At 43.2% G+C, this 20,047-nt stretch overlaps 1 long non-coding RNA gene across 1 annotated transcript in view; it reads left to right on the plus strand.

Annotated features, from left to right (window-relative positions):
- LOC146857280 (uncharacterized) overlaps window positions 1-20,047 on the plus strand; it is a 233,462-nt gene that overhangs the window by 120,688 nt on the left and 92,727 nt on the right. Inside the window, exons 4-5 of the long non-coding RNA XR_014979562.1 lie at window positions 576-686; window positions 1,514-1,616. This is a non-coding gene — a long non-coding RNA (uncharacterized LOC146857280). The remainder of the gene's footprint in view (window positions 1-575; window positions 687-1,513; window positions 1,617-20,047) is intronic.

A 20,047-nucleotide genomic window follows, 5' to 3' on the forward strand; every position in this document is an offset into this window, starting at 1 on the left:
ATATTATGTTATCATAGAGTTGACAGGTGCTCAGCGGTACCACCTAATCCTACTCGTTGTTGGTGCTCGCTTGGGCTGTTTATTTAAGGAGTCATACAGAGACTCCTCTGTCTTGTCACTAAGATAGTGGTAGTTATTAGTATTAGTGAGTTAGCGCTTTCTCACACTTCTCTGTGCCTTTATTTTTTGTAGCTCGTACAGTTCCAACCCCAAGCAATTACTCAGTGATGTGTAGAATGCATGAATCTATATATTGGAAAAAATGCAGAAAGTTGGCCTGTCAAATAGAGTTGAGACTAGGCCTAGTTGAAACTGAGACATTTAGAATGAGATGAGATGTGAAGCAAAAATAATTTGTTGCAATTTATTAGTGGTTCCAAAATGTAGTTTAAGAAGTTTGGAATCGGGTTATGTTTATGAAATTAGGAATAGGTCCACGATGCTAGTAGTACTATAAGAAATCTGATTTATAAAAGTTTAATGTGACAGTGCTTGCCTTTCCCTGCCAAAATATTTTTTGTGGAGATTATTATTAACTGTACCACTAATCTTATTTAATTTATTTCTCACATTAGCATCCAGGGGTTGGAAGAGGGATGGGCCTGGGGGATCCAGTGAAGTGGGCGAGGGAGCTGACGGTGCCACTGCAACCACAAGTGCCTCAGTAGATGGCTCTCCTGACCTGAGTAAGTTGTCCAGTTGTTAATATTATTATTTCCCTAACTTTTGCCGCTCCACATTTAGAATTATTTTTCCTTATTGCTGTGCCTGTCTCCTAATTTTTTCCCAACTACTCTTCATTCTATTTGTTTGTTCCCTAAATTCTTCTTATCCCTGCATTATCCTATTCACTTATTTCCTATAGTTCAAGTTACTGTACTTGACATAAAAATGTAATCTGTACTAGTCTGTATGTTCTGCAGCTTCCTTTCGTCTGCTTTGCCATTAAGCTTTCCCTCTCGCCTTATATATCTTGAGGACTCACTGATGGTACTCTAAGACTCAGAGAACTCATTTTAGGTCAAGTACTGCTACTCTACTTTGAAGATTGCATGCCAAAGTAAGGTATTGTACGCATATTTGTTGAGAAGGCTTTCTTTTTCTTGCTCATGCTCAAACAATAAAGCAAGAGAGTGGCCATGGTCATGATAGGCCCCCCAATGTTTTGCATGTATGTAGTATTTATTATAGTATACCAGCAGCTGATGACGATGCAGCATGGCTCAAAGTATGAGGATGGCCCTATTGCATTTGCAAACCAAGAGCATATGCCCTTCATTGATCACTTATTGTACCCCTTCATTGCACTTCATTGACTAGGATTCATCACAGTTTTGATTGGCTTGACTACCTTGCTTTTCAAACATTGCCAGCCAACAAAATGCCCAACGTGATATTTTGAAAAGATTCTGTAACTGGACTGTAGTTATGTTTTGTGGTTGAATTTTGACAAAAAATAAATGATGGTAGAGGAGTATCTGGCATTTAATCAAATGTGTAATGCTTTTTCTAGCCCCACTGAACACCAGTGCCAGAGCTGGCAGCGAGCATGCCAGTGGTATGGATGCAGCAGGGGCAGATAAAGGGGGTCCCTGCGGTGGCAGGGACGGGCGGTGGTAAGTCACATTGCTTGCTGATTGACACTTGGTAACATATACTCACTGCAAGGGTGTTGACTCATGAACACCCCACTTTAGCAGGTACAGCAGGAGCTGAGTAGTTAATGGCCTCTTCAATACGGAACTCAGTAGACAAAGGTTGATAATAAATGAAGTTTAACAACAATGGGTTGATAGAAAGGTGAAAAAAGGATGGAAGGAGAAATGATGGGTGGAATGTAACATGAGTGAAAGTAACGATGCGTGGGTGAATATGTGGGTGAAAGGATGCATAAAGGTGGGTGATATGATGCATCGGTGGGTGAAGGATGTATGAAAGGATATACGCCATGAAAGAATGCCTGCCTGGGTGGGTGGGTGAAAGGGTACATGTGAAAGAATGCCTGCCTGAGCCGGTGAAAGGAATGCTCGGGTGGGTTAAAGCAGGATGGGTGAATGTATGAAAGGATGCGTAGATTGGAAAATACATGTTGGTGAAAGGTGCATTGAGAGGAATGTTTGGATGTATGGATATATGTGGGTGAATGGTTTTCAATGGCGAAAGACTGAATGAGATAATGTATGAAAAGTTTTAATGGTGTGTATTGAAGCCGAGGTTGAGGAATACTAGAACAATGAAATGATGAATGGATAACTGCTTGGATGAAGAAATAAGGCAGCTCTTCAATCTGGATGGGAGATTGCCCACCTACTTCACTTGCTTAGAATGGTTTTATCAAAGCTTTGATTGAAAGGCTTGGGGTGGTATTTCTGTTTACCCAATTGACCACCAGTATTTTTTTAAGCGCTGCATATATTTGTTGTATCCCACAAATCATTAATCATCACGTCCCTCCCACTCATGATGAACTAATTACTGCAAGGTTCAATTTGTCACTACAGTTTTGGCTGTGCAATGTGCGTCTGCTTGAGTTAATGTGGCACTTACAAAGTTTTCAATGCATGGCAATGCAAAAAAGAACTAAGGGTGTTTCTCTACCCTCCTAGTGCCCACTCAGTCACTTCCTACCAGTACTTCACTCCTTTATTCTTTCCCAAGTTCTGTCCCCGAAGCCTCACCAAACATTTGTAAAATCCATTCCTTGCATGCGCCACATTTTTCTTGCCAAGTGATATATTTCATGGCTTCCATAATGGATTTACTCCTGTTCAAGTTCTTCCCTTTCAAGATTGTCAACCACTGTCTCAGAAGTCAAAGCTTGCGTACATGATGATGGTCAGTAAAACGTCTATTTACTCGGCCCAATCCCTCTAATTTACCCTGCAGTAGAGTAATTTAAATGTACTTTCCTTTTCCTTACTGCCAAGCAAATGTATTTGTTCGAAAAATAAATTATAAAGTGGGGTGGAGGGTGAGGACAGGGAGTAACGAGGGACTAAGTGACTGTCTTGATTACTGCAGATGGGATAGTCTGTGAAGTAACCCTGGGCAGAAAAATCCGCTCTGCTCACGGAGTTTGCAGATTTTTGGTTACATCGGCCTAGAACGCAGATTTACCAAAAACTCAGCGCTCCGCAACGGAGTGGAGGTTTTATTTTGCTCACGCGTTCAAAATGCATTTTTGTCCGTTTTTGTGCACGCGGGAGCGACTTACCAGGATGCCTGCGTTCACCGATGAGATTTCCTATCCGTTCGCATGCGCCACGAGATTTGGTAGCCGGCCGCGTGGTCCCGCGAGAGTCTGCGATCGTGAACACATCATTTGGACGTGCCATCGGACTTCCGGTGGAAGTTTTGTGAAGGACGCGATGCCGAACACGCAGAGTTTGCAAGCTGGAGAAGAATATCTCTCGAGCAGCATAAAACCTTCTGGAAATGATGATTTGGATGAAAAAAACTCCTCAGATTGACATTTGGCTGTAATTTTTTGCGCAAAGAGTCCTTTTTCTTTTTTTACTTCTTTTAGAAGAGGAAGGAAGTGCCCCACTGTCTCCAACTTCCTGGTCTTGTCCAGCAGGCTCCTCCCAGTGCTTTGTCCATCTCCTGTTCACTTTTCATTTGGATTTGAAGCTGGTAGGATCCCTTTTTTTGTCTGCTGCATCATATATCATTGGATTTGAGGACTTTTGGATTTGAGATTTCACAAGTAAGTTGGAAAATTGGTGCTGTTTGTTTGATTGGGGCATTGCACCTACATTTGTTTGTACTTTTCATTGGGTTTTTTCAATGTATTGTGTTGAGTGGCCTGTAGTTTCTGTAGGGGCCTAGTTGTTTCTTTGTATGTAATTTTTCTTCTAGTTTTCTTTTATAAAGGAAACATGTTGCAATGTTCACTGCATTTTCTCCAACTTTTGCAACATTTATTTAACTCACCAGCCAATAGGCCTTTTTCAGCCATTAGGCCCAGAGCTACACATGTGTGCATGAAACATCTGTTTCTGTGGTGTCTGTTGAATTTAAACAACATTTAGGGCATGGATGGCATTGGATTGAATTAAAAATGTTTTTTTGAGGTATGTTAAATAAATTCCTTTGTTGGATGTGTGTGGTGTGGTTGTTGTGTAACATGCAAACCTTTTTTAGCCCTGTGGTTTTTCTTTTTTGCATTGTTGCATTAAAGCTGTGTTGTTTAGCATGCCTCCCTTGTATGGCCATATAGGCCATCTTGAGTTCATTTTTTTACAGGCCTCCTGCTTGTTGTTGTGTGAGTGACCTTGTGGTTGTTGGCTATTTTGTGGTGGTAGTTAGATAGTGTGCTGTTTTTGCCGTAGGCCTGCATGTCTTTCCTTTGTTCCTCTTTGCTTACTTTTTCCATCCCCATTGCCAGCTGCAGCTTCTTGAATGATGCTGCATCCCACGTGATGCACAATCACATTCACAAATCACAATGCCAAACAGGTTTCATTACATTTGTATTTTTGTTTTTGTTCTTCTTCTTTCCTATGCTTTCTGAGTGTACACAGTGCACCATGAAAGCCCTTGTTGTCAAAGTCTCATAAATGGCTACACTGTTTATTTATTAATATTAATAATAACACTAACAAATGCGACCACACACTAAGTTATATATTATATTTTGTTTTTGCAGTAGTAAATTGAGCCACAACAATAAATGCCATGTTTCACCGATGTTCTTCTTGCTTCTTTGCATTTAGGTGCACAAAAGAGGAGGAGGCGTCATAACCCATTGTACTGCCAGACAGAAGTCCTGCTGCACATGACGTCACGTGACATGTGACCACAGATGTCTCTTCAACTTGTGCCACTGCATGCTGCTGACATCTGAAGAAGATGGCCCCAAAAAAGGTACCAGGTCCTCCAGTACCAAGAAAGTTGCCAGTGAAAAGAAGAAGAAAGTGCCACTTACCAAGATCTTTTTTGGGAAACCAGAAATTGTGCCTGCAGCAGCAGTGTCTGGGGATCAAGCAGAGAGCAGCACCCCCGCATCAGTGGACCCACCTCACCAACCTAGGCCCAAGCCCATTTCTGTTGCAGAGGCAGCCAGTCTCATCACGACAACGCCAACAAGCAGCGATGTTGAAATTGACTTATCGTTATCGCAAAGTAGTACCCAATCAATGCAGGAAACTCAGGTAAGTGGATAACAACAGCCACAGCCACCGCCCACAATAGAAGTTGTTCCTCCCGAAGTAGGGGCAGTTCAGGAAATCGAGCTTCCTGCAGAAGAAGAAGAGCAAGCCACTCTTTCAGAAGATCCATTGTCTTCCAGATCCCCAGCAAGAAAAAGGGGGGTTAGTCCATCAAGTTCTTCTGCAAGCCCCCTTCTGATGATCTAGATGCCACTTGGAAGCCACCAACTCAGTCTAAGAGTGAGAGACGCCACGAGACAAGGCTAGGGTAAAGGAAAGTTCCAGAAAGCCTCAGAGTTATATAGGTAGATGTAGAAGACTCAGAGGAGGTTGATGACTAGCCAGTCATCATGGACATCAGTCCTGTCCCAGTGGAGACCGACATTACCCCATCCCAAATTGCTGTGAGGGATGTAGCACGGATATCACCAACACAGGTAACACTAACACCACCTCCAGCTTCCATATTTGCATTTGCAAAGGCCCGGCAGCGACCTACATCCAGCACAACCACCTCAGTAGAAGTAGGTAGTGGTAGTGCACAGAGTCAAATTCCACTCCCACCCTCCAGTTCATCTGGCAGTGCAAGTGGCACCTTCAGCAGCTCCAGAAAGTTCACCTCCCTAGTTAGGGACTTCTTTTCGGTTAGAATTAAGGAGGAGAACAGGGAGACATTTTCTGTCGAACACAGAGTAGCCCAGTCCCCAGCAGCGCAGTGGTTCTGCCCACATCCTCAGCAACATCTCAGTGGCACAAGAGTAAGAGTCAGGCTGAGAGTGAGACACCAAGGCAACAGAGTACTGCAACAAAAAAAAGTGAGGCGTTGAGCCTAACAACATCTGGCGTCAAGAAGTCACTTCCATGAGTGGAAAAAATCCAGCCTACCATTCTCAGCAGGTTTAGGTAGGAAGGGCAGTACGAACGCAATCACCCAACGGCACATTTGTACAATGCGAAGCTGGCTAAATTGTTAGCGTTGGACCTTCTCCATTTTTCTTTTGTGGAAGGGGTGGGTTTTCTTGAATTTATGACAGCCATCTGCCCATAATGGAAGGTTCCCAGCCGGTCCTATTTTGCCAGAGTTGCTGATCCAGCACTACATCACAACGTGCTGGACTTGCTTTGACTAGCTTTACGGCAGAGTGCTGTTCAGAGTAGCCACATGACAACAGACGTGTGGGCCAGTTGCCAAGCCACTGATTACATGTGCATCTCTGCACACTGGATCTCTTTTGTGGAGGTTAGAGAAAAGATATCTGCAGGTGTTGACACTGCTGAGATTTGTAATGCCACTCGGAAACATGCAACTGTAGCCGTGTTCGCCATGGAGAAATCTCCTACTGCTGCAAACATTTTGGAAGAGTTTACCAGCAAGGTCTTTGAATGGCTGCATCCAAGAGGACTTCACATTAGTTTTGTTGCCACGGATAATGGCAGTAAGATAGTTAAGGTCATGGGCAATGGTGGCTATTTCAGGGTCCTGTGTTTGGCACACTGCATTAAAATCATTGTTCAAGACTTTCTGAAAAATGAATACTAAGTCAGCAACTTACTGACCACCTGCAAAAGAATATGCACACATTTCAGCCATTCTTTTAAAGCCCAGAAGCAGCTAAGGATCATTCAACGTGAGCATAGAGTGCCAGTTAAAGCACTCATCCAGGAGGTGCCAACATGTTGGAACTCCGCTTATTACATGCTTGAACATCTGTTTGAGCAGTACAGACCAATCAATGAATATGTCATGCGAAGACTAGGGGATGTTACTGTGAAAGGCATGACCATTGAGATGGACCAATGGTGCCTAGTTAAATGCCTGACAGGGATGCTACTTCCTTTCGAGCTCTTCACACGTGAAGTCAGCTAGGAGGACTGTACTATGGGCCAAGCTATTCCATTGTTGCACATGCTGCAGGAACAGCTGAAGGGGGTGTCTGCAATGTATGTAGGTGAGGAGGAAAAAAAAGCAGCTTATGAGTTGCTGGAGAGCTTATCCCTTCGCTTAGCTGAAAATACAAGGGTGCAAACTAAGATTGTGTCATCCAACCGTTACATTTCTGCCAAAATTCTGGATCCACGGTACAAAACTCAGTACTGAACACTAACACATTAATTCCTTTTTCACAAGTGGATGTTGCCAATTACAAAACTTGGATAGCTGCAGCAGCCAGTGACTTTGAAAAAGACCGGCTGGAAATTAGCGGCCCGCTACTCCAGCCCACAAGTACTGCAGGGCAGCCTGCGTCAAGTTCAACTTCAGAGCCTGAGGGCAGTCCGTTTGGCTCACAACAGTCAAAATCACCAACATCAACAACAGCATGAACAGGATCATCACAAGCCCCAGTAAAATCGGCACAAGGGCGTGTTAGCTCCAGTGCTGACGCAAAGGAAAAAGAGGCTGGGCAAAGCGGAGCACCCCTGAGCATTGAGCGGATGGTCCAGGCCTATCTGGATGACCCAACAGAGGTCTACATTGATCAAAACCCATTGCTGTATTGGTATGGGAAAAGTTGCCATTGACCAGTGCTCAGCAGGCTGGCAATAAACTATCTGGCTTGCCCTGCCGCAAGTGTCTCTTCTGAGCGTATTTTCAGTGCTGCTGGTGCCATTGTAACAGTGAAAAGGACCAGTCTCTCACTCCAAAACATGGAGAGGTTAACCATGATCAAAATGAATCAGCACTTTATACCACCCGATTATACCATACCTGAAGCACAGCAGGAACATGAGGACAGTGACCTAGGTGATGAAAGTTGTGTGGTAGATGAACTACTTCTGGGTGAACCACCGGAGTTTGATGATGAGCTCTACTTCACTGACAACTTGGCTTTGAACTTGCTACTTTCTTTCTTCCTTACTTACTTTTATTATTTGAGTGTGTCTCTGTTTTTCTGGTTCGAATCAGAACAAATCCATCACCACCGTCTTGTTTTTTTATTGCCGTATTGGAGTTGCAACTGTGTGCATTTATTAAAGAAGTCTACTACTCCGAGTCCTGCTCCATACATCCTGACTCGCCGTAAATCCATTTCCCTCAAGCCATACATTGGATGGAGAATAGTACAAGAAATGTGTGCCTGCCTCTTCAAGTCCCTTTAAAAGAACATGATTATAGCTATCCTCCTTTCCGAACGAGAGGGACTGCCCCTTAAGATGAGAACAGGTAACGATGAATCTGATGGCATGCATTGGACGCTGACTCTGAGTTATTGGTATGTTTGTGTTGTTGTTGTTGTTGTGCATGAAGTGCACTAATATTTAGTCAACACACTAAAACAAAGTAATTCAGGTCAATATTCCCTTCTTGTTGTTTAACAATAATTGTACTTCTACTGCAGCCCGATCCATTGCATTTTTGAATACGGAATCTGGACTCACTCGGTACAACACAACAGACTGAGTTGGACACTATGATGACGATGATCACCACATACTCTATACTCTTCGCAGTCAGTCAGTAGGATCGGAGATGAATGATGGAATAACTCGGGGTGTTTCATGAAGTGGCATTAAGGTAAGCAAGTCAATAAACAACAACCACAGCAGACCTACATGTCTGTGACTGTTTAGCGGTGGAGTCGAGTCAGTGTAGTGAAGTGGTATGATTGACAGCGGTGCCTTGATTTAGTTACTTAATTTGGAAAATGCTATGTTGCTGTATATGCGTGCTCTGTCTGGCTCAGTCAAAAGCTAAGCTAACTGGAGTTTTGGTGGGTGCCGTGGGCATGCTCTGTCCTGTTGTTGTTGTAGCGTGGTTAATGCTGGAAAAAGAGTAGACATGATGTAGCCATGCCGCCTCTGAAACTGGTCTTGTTGCACTGCTCCGTAATGTATGCATTTTTTTCTCCTTGATTTTTCAATATCCCTTTGGGTTTTCCATCTACACTTACAGGCCGGCCTTTACCCTGTGCTATAGTGCGAAAAACAACTCAGACTTACCTTACCAATCCGCATCCGGCAGGCAGGCAGTGGGGCACCCAAGATTGATGGACGGAGCATCCATGGGAGGGAGTAGACCAAGAGGAATAACGAGATGCAACTTCATAATTTGACCAGGATAATACAGTAACTTAGTATTATTCATCATCTTTTAATTAATTTGATTTATGTTTTCTCTTCAATCATTACGACTGTGTGTCGTTGTTTATTTGGTTTGTTCTTAGTCTTTGCTTATATCCCTACAGCTATTTTTTAATTATCTTTGCTAGCTTTAAAAGGAAGCCCAGTGCAACATAACACAAATAAAATGTATGTAATTTGGGTCTCTCTGAGGGCAAACAGACAATGCAATTACATAATAATAATTACTAATATACTGCTGTCCTGTATCTACTAGTCTACTTAGTAGTAGTAGTAGTAGTACTACTTATCATTACCCACATTATGCATGCGTTTCCTTTTTATCCTTCCACAGATTTATGAATATGATGGTTGTCTGCCAAGATTGTGTGTTGTCCGCGTGCAGTGTTTGTCTTTGTCAAACCTTTCCCTCAAATACCCCTTACCAACCATTCATCAAACCCTAACCCTCTTTTCCCAGGCTGCGAGATTTATTGAGGTGTGACTAAATTAAATTTACACCAATAATTGATCACACACTTGCTGGGGCGGATGTGGTTCAAACAAGTAAGCAACACTAATTCAAGGCAGGTCGAGGCTCTTCTAATTCTGCTCTAATTATATATATATATATATACACACATATATATATATATATATATATATATATATATATATATATATATATATATATATATATATATATATATATATATATATATATATATATATATATATATATATATATATATATATATATATATATCGTCGGCCACACTGGCAACAGATTAGATTGCCCAGTGCCCACCACTGTTTAGTAGTATTCGCTATTGTCTTTTTTTTTCCAGAGGAACATAATTATATTACTAACTCATTATTAATTATTAATTGCTGTCCTGGATTTCATTTCATCCTTCCAGCACTAAAGGTTACGCTTGTCCACTTCATAGGTCGAGTCGACTACTTCAGTTTGTTGTAACTTGTACTAGGCTATCCCTGCCACCATAATGTTTTATTTTACTTTAGCATTAATAATATCAATATCATTCATAATCACTTTCTTCTTGTTTGGCAGTATTCTTCTTGTGTACTTACTACTTACTGTACTTCTACCACTCGTTCCCTATTCTCACTCAGGTGACTGACTTGTCCCATTTTATTTGTTTGCAAATGCAACTGTCTACTACTGTTACCACCACCCACCATGGCACCTTATGAAACCAAACCATCACCATGCAGCCATTGCTTTGGCTAAACATCAATCACAGGTAAGAGAAGATGTGTGGGGGAGTCAATAATGTATATCCTATGGAAATTAATTCACACACCCACACCCTTCCCTGTACATACCACAAAGGGGTTTTAGTTGCAGAATGCATTGATTAGGAGGAGAGACTGACAGTAGTAGGACAAGTGTGGGTACTGCATCTATCTATATGTCTGTGTTTTACACTATTGTCAGATTTCAAAAACTAGCTGCGGCCCTGCAGCAAAAGGAGGAAACAAAAACAAGCAAGGTCATGTAAAAGAGTAACCACCCCCCCAGAAAAGATTTGCATCATATCATATGTATCGGAAAACTATAAATTATTTATTATCATACCCTAACAAATATAAACTATAAGAAAAACCCACAACACCTCACTCACCCCTCTCCCTAACTCCAACCAATATCCAAAAATGTCCATGTCCTAGTTATTTGTTTTAAAAAAAAGTAAACCCCAAGGTTCCCCAACTAGTCCCAACATCCCACCCACCAAAAAAAAAGATTAAAAAAGGGGCAAGAGTCAAAGAAGACTGAGGTCATGATGTGAGAGTCTGATGTCTAGCGGCAGGGGTGCCGGCTAGTTTTTTTTAGGACCTCCTCCATCTGGGCCTCCAGGAGCACCACTCTGCAGAGCACGCGGAGCCGAAAGTTCCTGCAGGGACAACAGGGGTGTGTAGCAGTAGATGTTTTTGCCAATGGTGATGGGAGGCAGGCGGCTGTCAGACCACCGTGACAGCGGAGGCACGGAGGGCTGGCTGGGCCTCAGGGCAATGGAGGAAGAAGCTGCCACCTCCTCCTCCTCCGCCAGGATAACCAGCCATCGATATTTATCCCGGATGGCCTCCAGCTTCCTTTGCCGGGCCCTGGCCGCCAACTCCTGCCTAGTGGTTTTGGAAGGAGTAGCTATATCAAGAAAGGAAAAAAAGAATTGTTATAATCAATACCCTTAGCAAAACAGTAACACAAAATTAAATTACAGTCCACACTTAAAAATTATAGTGGCACAGTAGTAGCAGTAGCACTAGCAGCTGTCGTATCCTCCTCTCCTTCTCACTTCAATTCCTCTGCCCCTAAGATTTGGATGTGATGATTATACTTTCAGGCACTGAGAGTGGAGTAGAGTAGAAGTATTCTTTTTCTCTCTCTTGTTTAGCACAATTAATCTTGTAGGTATGCCAGCTCAGTTAGCTTGTGCCCTAGACAGACATACTTGTGTCGTAGACTAGTCTCGCAGACTCATGTACTTTACTACTCTCTGCATGCGGGGCTGCTGTACTACACAATTATATATTTCCATTACAGCCATACTCCGTTAAATCAATGGCAAATGTTCAGACAATTTCCCTTTCACCCTGACTGCACTAATGTGATAAGGCACATGACGATGGTTAATGATCATCACATGCTTATGGATGATGAGAAATGGTGGCACAACATGACGTGATGATGATGACACACTGAGTGATTTGTAAGTACTAGTTACCAATTACCATGCAGCCAATAGGCCACCCATGGCTGACACAGGGAGGGAGAGGGAAGCGATTATGGGTAGGGTAAATATTTAGTCATGCACAATATATATGTTGTACTTGCAAACTACTGTGAGTCAAGGGAGTATTCCATTCTGAAAACCAAGTACAACCTCAAACCTTTGAATCAAAAACTTTGCAAAAAAACAGTCCTTGTTCTTCCAAGTCCTGTTTTTTCATTTACATTCAGGGCATTGCTCTTATAGCATTATTAATATTTTATTTGTAATATTCTTCACCCTTGGCTTTGGTACTCTGGCACGGTTTAATTTTCTTTTACATTTTCTTCATTCAATCTGACTCTGTTTTCACCTACTGTCCCATCCAGACATCCAGACATCCATCCATCCAAACATGGCTATCATCATAAACCGCCTTTCACTGACAACAACATACATTTTAGATATATAACCAACCACCACCCATGCCATGCGTTCTTGCTTGCCTTAGAGTTTGATCCCTCAAAACCCCCCAGGGGATTCCTTTCACCCATACAGTTTCACCCACCCAGACAGGCATCCTTTCTGCTTTCTCTTTCACCTTTTCACCCATCCTTCAACTACTCATGCATCCTATTCCAATCCGTATCATCTTCTTCCGCCACCTATGCATCCCAGGGCCCCTTCCTTCACCCACGCATCCTGCTCTTCCAGTCATGCATGTCGTCTGACTGTTTGTCTTCGTCATAAAACTGTCTTTGCTGAGTTGAAGATAGAATATGCCATTAGTTACTCAACCCCCGTAGCTAATACTAATGTTTAAGTAAAGGCCCGGGTTTCTTCTTCAACTGTTCATGTTCTCACAAGCAACAACTTAGCGTCAGCAGAAGTGCAGTGTACTACTAGTACTGAGTGTATACCCTTGCAGCAAGTGTATTCATCATTCTCAATAAGTAAGGAATATGACTTACCACCGCCCGCCACTGCTGCTGGCTCACCCCCTGTGGCTGCCACATCTGCTCCCTCTGGAGTGGCATGGTGGCCCTCACCGCTGGCCCTGGCACTGGTGGTCTTTAGGCCTGGAAAAAAAAATCCAATTTTTTTAGATGCCATAAACGCCTTCCCTATTTAGTTTTTATAATCAGCAAGATTGAAAATACATAATTAATAATACATATACACCACACACATCACTATCTACAATTCGGATACCAGTACAGTAGTCAGTGTGTCCTATCAAAAAGAACTAAATATTGTACGGTTGGGCATTTTGTTGGTGGCAATTTTTGAAAAGCCTCTCAAAAAGAGGACAACCCATAGGACTGGACTCAGTGATTAGAGCTATGGTGCATCTCATATTTTGAAAAGAAGAAAGAGTGGCCAACTGGGCGGACATGAGGTCTCTCTTATTTGGAAAATGGTGACGTCCTCCTACTCATCTCATATACTTCATTCCAGCCATGATGCACAGTAACAGTTGTTCAGTGTTCACCATCAATTGCTGCTACTAAAAAAAGTACTAGGCCTGGATTAGAAAAAGTAAAATACACCACTTTGGTGGGTCCTGCTCCTGTCCAACGTGAGTGACCACCATTACTGATTGAGCATGATGAGACAGTAAAAGAAACTAGACCTTCTCATCTCACAATTCACAAATCTGCGGATATACCTTACTTGTCTTGGGCATGCAATCTGCAGACTGCACAGCACATTAGTGCTACTAGTAGTAGTAAGGAGTCCTTACTAGCACTAGTAGTAGCCTAAGCTAGGTCCAATGGGTCCTCTGAGTCTTACAGTATCACTACTAGGCAATCTACATAAGGGGAGAGAGAAAGCCCAGTGAAACCCAGAAGAAAGCAAGCTACAGACAGACTGTCTAATAGAATCAGAGCAGAGGTTAGTCAGAAGCAGTTCGATTTGATGTAAAAATAAAAACAGACACTAGAAGAAACAATGTTAGTAGCAGTACTTAGTTAGTAGTAGGTAACAGTGGATCAAAAACAAGAATTTAGAAGCAGATAGATTGAAGAGGATTTTGGAAACATTTAAATTAGGAAATGGAAATAATAGAACGGTAAAAGTTAGGGAAATATTAATATAAACACCAGTAGGGTTTACTGGGGCCAGCAGCAGAGCCATCTGCGGCTGTGCATGAGGCAGCTTCCTTCTGTTCCTGGGTGGCCCCTCCAGCTCCTGCACCAACCGCACTGCCAGCTGCCACAGTCTTCTTCTTGCCCCTGGATGCTGATCATGTAAAGAGACAAAAAATGATTTGTGGTAAAAATATAAATATATTTGCTCTGCAAATATTTTTAGACAGGAAACGGCAATTGCAATAACATTGACCTGTGCTAAATCAATCAGATCACCTTATTCGACTAGTAGTAGTCGACTAGTATGTATCGCAGTTGAGTACCATCCGATCATTATTATTCCACAGTTCAATTCCGATTCCTGAATCCTAAACATTACCTAGCCCTTCCTATTCCTGACTTTGAAATGAATGAATTTAAAAAAAATTAGATTTGCATTTTGCTTCTAAGTTCAGATCTCATTCCTAATCATCTCTCAGACATTCTCAGTCTCAACTCCACCAACCCCCTTTGACGGGCCAATTACTAAGTCTGCATTTATTCTTCCTAATGCATAGATGGACGAATGCATAATTGCAGCATACACCAAATTGGTTGGTTGCTATTATTCACTCACTATAAGAACTACAAAAAATTCTACTAGGAGTAGGACTGAAGTCATGTGAGAGCATGAGTGAGGACACGTCACTCACGAGTCACGACACAGGTCTCTAAATTACCAAATAATACTAACTAACTGACTACTACCACTGTTTTAGTGACAGGAGGAGACAGGACAGCCTGACAGGACAAAGGAAAGGACTGGAGTCTTTCCTAGGTGGATTAAAATAAATACCTACCTAACTTAAATTCTCTAACCTCTCTTACATAACCAGCCCAAGTGAACGCAAAGTTGCAAACAAGTATAACGATTAGTTAGTAGCACCGAGCACCTGTCTGGAAGTAATAATCACATAATATAACATTTTTAAACATGGGTTACCTTACCTGCATGTAAGCACTGCAGCAGCAACATGTTAGCTATTTGCGAAAAAAATAATATTCGCAAAAAATAACAGTCAGAACAGAAGAACACAAAATAGTAATATAAATAAATAGCTACTCATCAAGCCCCGGGACCTCAACACCTAGCAGGTCCAGCAGGTCATGCTCCCGGTCCAGGATATCCGACCACCGGGGCGCCCATTGCTTATGGGTGCGCCGGAACCCAGAGCAGGTAAACACTGCCGGGCGCACCCTTGCCCACCGCCGGTGATGCTACCGGAGTCCGTACCTGGACCCAGGCCAGCTGCCTGCTGCCAGGGTTAAGGGGAGATGGCGCTGAATAAAAAAAAACAGGGCGGTTACCTCTGCATCACTAAATAAGGCCCGTGCCTGCACCCCATATGGGCACCACCTTCCGCAAGGAAGGCGGTCGCAGCTCTCACTGCAAGCCCTCTGACTCTTCTTCCCCTGGCCCTTTGCCATGGTTCTGGGCAAGCAGAGGTCGGAAAAGAAAAGGTAGGAACTAAGAAAGTAAATAAAAGAAATGAAAAAAGCAAGGAGTAGAAATAGAGTGAAAAACATAGTAAAACCACTAAAAGAGTAGGAAAAAATGCAAAATATACAATCAGGAATAGAAAGGGATAGATAATAAATCCCAAAAAAGTTTCTGGAAGCGAAGGATTGAAAAGATATAGGGAAGATAGAAAAACAATCCCAGAACCATGGCAAAAAGTAAAAAACAAGATGGTAGCTCCCATTGGCGACCGTGTGGTGAAGTTTGCACGATATTTCCCACTGAGAACGCGAAAAGTATCCCCGAACACGTAATACGCATCGCAAACGGGTGGAACAAGCAACTCCAGGCGCTCGCAGAAATTCGCATAGCTCACTGAGATTTTCTGCGGCTTTGCGGAATTCCGTGTAGCGCAACCACGCAAACTTCGCCCAGGGTTACTGTGAAGAACATGCCAAATGCAATCTATATGCCGTTTGTTGATTCTTTCCCTGTACTGCAGTGCACTGCTTTTCCTATCGTCTATTTTCGGCAGACAGGATGTCTACATGATTGATACATGACGTGTCTCAATATTCATCTGCCTTGTAGTCAGGTTAAAATTGAAAGGCAATTTGGAGAAGAGCAGGGCCATTGGAATAAAAGAATTGTCTATTGAAGCTGCCCCAGCTGCAGACTGCAGAGAGTAGAAAAATATGACTAGTAACGAGTATGACTAGGGTACTAGCTGAGCTACCATGCCTCCATTAATTTAGCACAACAAGAGGAAGAATACTTGTACTCCATAGTGCATAATGCCTTACTCATTAATGAGGGGTAATGAATTTTTATTTTTCCACACAAAGTGTCCGTTTATTTTTTTTTACTTGGAAATCCTTGAAGAGAAAGGAAAATAACCATTTTATTTTTTACACTGGTGTTCTGTGTTTATATTCTGCCTTAATTCCTTTCAGGCAGTTAGCGCATCTGACATTTGCCTTTAGATTTATGTCAGGCACGTGTGGGTCATGGCTGTGACTGTCTAATCACATCAAATCGAATGACACTAGGGGACCAGCAATGTACTGGAACTGGGCCACCCACTGCATAATTTTAAGCAAGTGATTTACACAGAGCATTGTTTATAAGTCTTCTTTCTAGCTACTCTTGCTGTCAGTGATCATCCAAGTGTGCAGGATAAAACAGCTCACCACTGGCAGCAGAAGCTGGAGGTAAAATGGGATGCGTACCACCGACTCTCAACATCAGTGCCGCAGTGTGCTTCCCCCCTCAATTTCTGACTGCAATGTCCTTGACATAATGCAGAGGCTGGAAAAGAGAAAAGCCAGGCAGATGAAAATGGAGGGACACCTCAAAAAGTTCCTGGCCTGCTGATAGTGCCCATTTCAGCTCCTGTTTTAACTTTGTTTTGATGGTGTCAGACTGTAGACAGGTAACCCACTAACCTGTCACTCCGGATGCAGCAGGAACGATGGATGGTGCCAGTTAACCCCGTCCCCCACCACGGAACCGCCCCCGAGGTTGTGAACACCCCTCAAGGAACGACTCCGCACCGGGGAAAGGGAAAAAAGGGACAAATGAAAGAAGTAGAAGGTGCAGCTACGAAGCCACGCTCCGGGATGGGACTGATGAAGCGACCCTCAGTATACGTCGGGATCCCCTGCTATCTAACCCCGTGTTCCCTGTAGAGAAAAAAACACAGTCACACAGAAAGACTTATTTGGCAAGCAGGGGTAATGACACATATACATATGTATACCATTTGGCAGGTCACTTACGGGACAGGCAACTGCAATCAACCCAGGTCATAGACTCTTGATCACTGGGGATGAACGTAGACACCTTAGAGACCAAGATGCTTACAATAGACACTTGTCCTGGCTGTGCTTTCTGCAGCACGTCAGTATCGCTGTAAATGTCAAATGAAAGAAAGTACTTAGCTGAAGGATGGCTGTCACGGAGTCCTCCGACACTGCGTCCCTGAAGAACGGTCTCCGTAGTTCAGAAAGGCAAACCCAGGGAAAGAGCCTTCACAGAAGCACAATGCCACCTTGTCCAGCCACTCTGCGTAGTTAAAAAAACGAAAGAAAAACGGGTCTCGGGATCTGAGCCTTTCAAGCGGCTCGCCGACGAGCCGTCGCTCGTGAAGAGAGATGACGTTGCCGGTTCTCGGGGAGTACCACGAAGGACTCACACCCGTAGACCGGGAAGGGAGCAGCGTTCACAGCGCGCTTCAGCGAGCTTCAGCGCGAAGCGCGAGAGCTGCGCGGCAGCGGTTCCGGATCCTTCGCACGGATCCGTGCGTTCGGGGATAGCTGGCGGCAAAGTAAAGTGACGCCCACTCTTGGAGCGCGCTTCAGGGAAAAGTCCAGCCGCACCAAACGAGAAGTAGCGTTCGTCAACAGTGAGGCGGAGACCAGCTGTGCATCAGGGGAATGCTCGGGAGCTTTGATTGACAAGCACCGGTCAAGGGTTAGGGAGGTGCTTATGTACACTTCCGATGCCTGTGTCACGGGAATGGCCGCTTGGCCTTCTGGGAGATGTAGTCCGGATAAGTGCAACATTCATACGGACACTCATACTTGTCTTTTACCACTACCTATGCCGAAACGTGACAGATGGGTGGAGTGGGACTTGTTGTAGGTGTGATGCGAGTTGAGACTGGTACAGTTTGGACTTGAGTTTGACTTTTTTCTGACATTTTGGACATTGGTTGGGTACAGGAGGAATTGTTTGGGGAGAGGGGTGGGGCAGTTTATGGTTGAAGGGGTGGGTTTATATTGCTGTTAGGGTAATAAATATAGTTACTATGCTTCAAATCTTTTTTGGGGTGTTTTGCTTTGTACTGCTGCCAGTTTTATCTCAGTAGCAGCCTGTTTTATGGGCATGTGGTACCCTTGTCATACTAGTACTCTCCTTGTGTTTGTAGTCGGCAGCTGAGGGGAGGGGGGGTTGCAACTTTCTATTGCCTATATAGCCTACAAGTACAACAACATGCTCCATAGTTCTCTTACCTGAATCGATGAAGCGAGGGCTGCATGTATCCAAAGGTGCCATGGTGGTGGTAGTGAACTCCAACTCTAGGATTAATCAGAAGGATTATTCATTGCAGGCAACTATATAAATTTAAATACAAAAACGAAGTTAATGGGTTTTATACATAATATAATATCGTAGCTTTACAAACAATTGAGACCAGACTACTACTTAACAAAGAATACCTGATAGTGAAAATATAACATGCAGTACTCAATTATTCAGAGCAATGGTGAGCTAGTATTTTATTTAAAATGAAAGAAGTAAATACTCGGATCGTGAAAGGGACAAGGTTAAGCATTTACAAAACACAATGCCTTAATGATGATGTTGACAAATTATGTTTGTCTATCCCTAAAATATCATTCACATTTTTTTTGCGTGGCTGGGTAAATGAGGCAAGTGTGGGCTATTATTCGGTTATAGAAGTAGAACTGAAGATCCTGAACCAAGTTAGTGTTGCTTTCATAACATCCCCCGACCAAGTGTGTGATCAATTAATGGTGCAAATAAAGTCACACCTCAATAAATCACACAGCCCAGGGGAAAATTGTTAGGGGTTTTATGCATGGGAAAGGAGATTTGTGGAAAGGTGTTGTGGAAATATGGATTTTTCTGATCAGTTATGTCCCCTATCTTGGACCCCAACGGTTTCATGTATGAATCACAAGTACATGTATGTTTCCTCCAGTTCCAGTTATGAAGACGCAAACACATGTGCGTCCACCGTCAACATGTCCTCTTTCAGATCCGCCATGAATAGGCCGGATATTCCATTCCTAAGTATGAAAGGCCACCGGCTTTATATGGTTCACTTATGCCATTTTACAGTCCAGGCAAGTAGGCCCTGATTCTGTCATCAAGCTTTTTCTTGCCTTCTGCCTCTGAAAGCTCCAGTCTGAGCCTGCATCTGTGACCATGAACTTTGTCTCATTCCCTGCGCGGCTCACGAAGTCTGACATCAGCCTGTTGCCTGCCAAAAACTGTATTTCACCTTCGAAATTATCTGCTTCGCCCCCTGCCCGATGCATTCCTGTCTAGTAGTTTAAGTAAACATTCTTCCAGTTACCGAGCAAAGGCCCGGCTTCTCTGTCTTTCTGCAAGTAATTCATAGCCCTATTATTATGGAAGATTTCTACCCTCGCATCTAGTGTAGACACTTAGACGCTTGAACACGCACTAACAGTCAGTATAGTCAGTATAGAATAAGATTCTACTCTAAGAAGACCTCTCTTTTGGATAACATAGTTCTTTAAACATAGGATGTTAGATATGATTTGGGATTAGGTTGACTTGACCCTCCAGACTTCTGTCGCCACATGTAGAGCTAAATGTCAAGTCCCCTTCACCCCCTAGTTGCACGTCAATCACACGTCATGCTGCTGCGCGCGCATTTCTGCCAAGTATTTCTGCTGACATTGCGAAATTCTTTCATGGAACCACCCTATTATGACATCACATCTGATGACGTTCTTT

This window comes from Triturus cristatus, chromosome 3_2 (assembly GCF_964204655.1).
Source record: "Triturus cristatus chromosome 3_2, aTriCri1.1, whole genome shotgun sequence".
Classification (NCBI taxonomy): domain Eukaryota; kingdom Metazoa; phylum Chordata; class Amphibia; order Caudata; family Salamandridae; genus Triturus; species Triturus cristatus.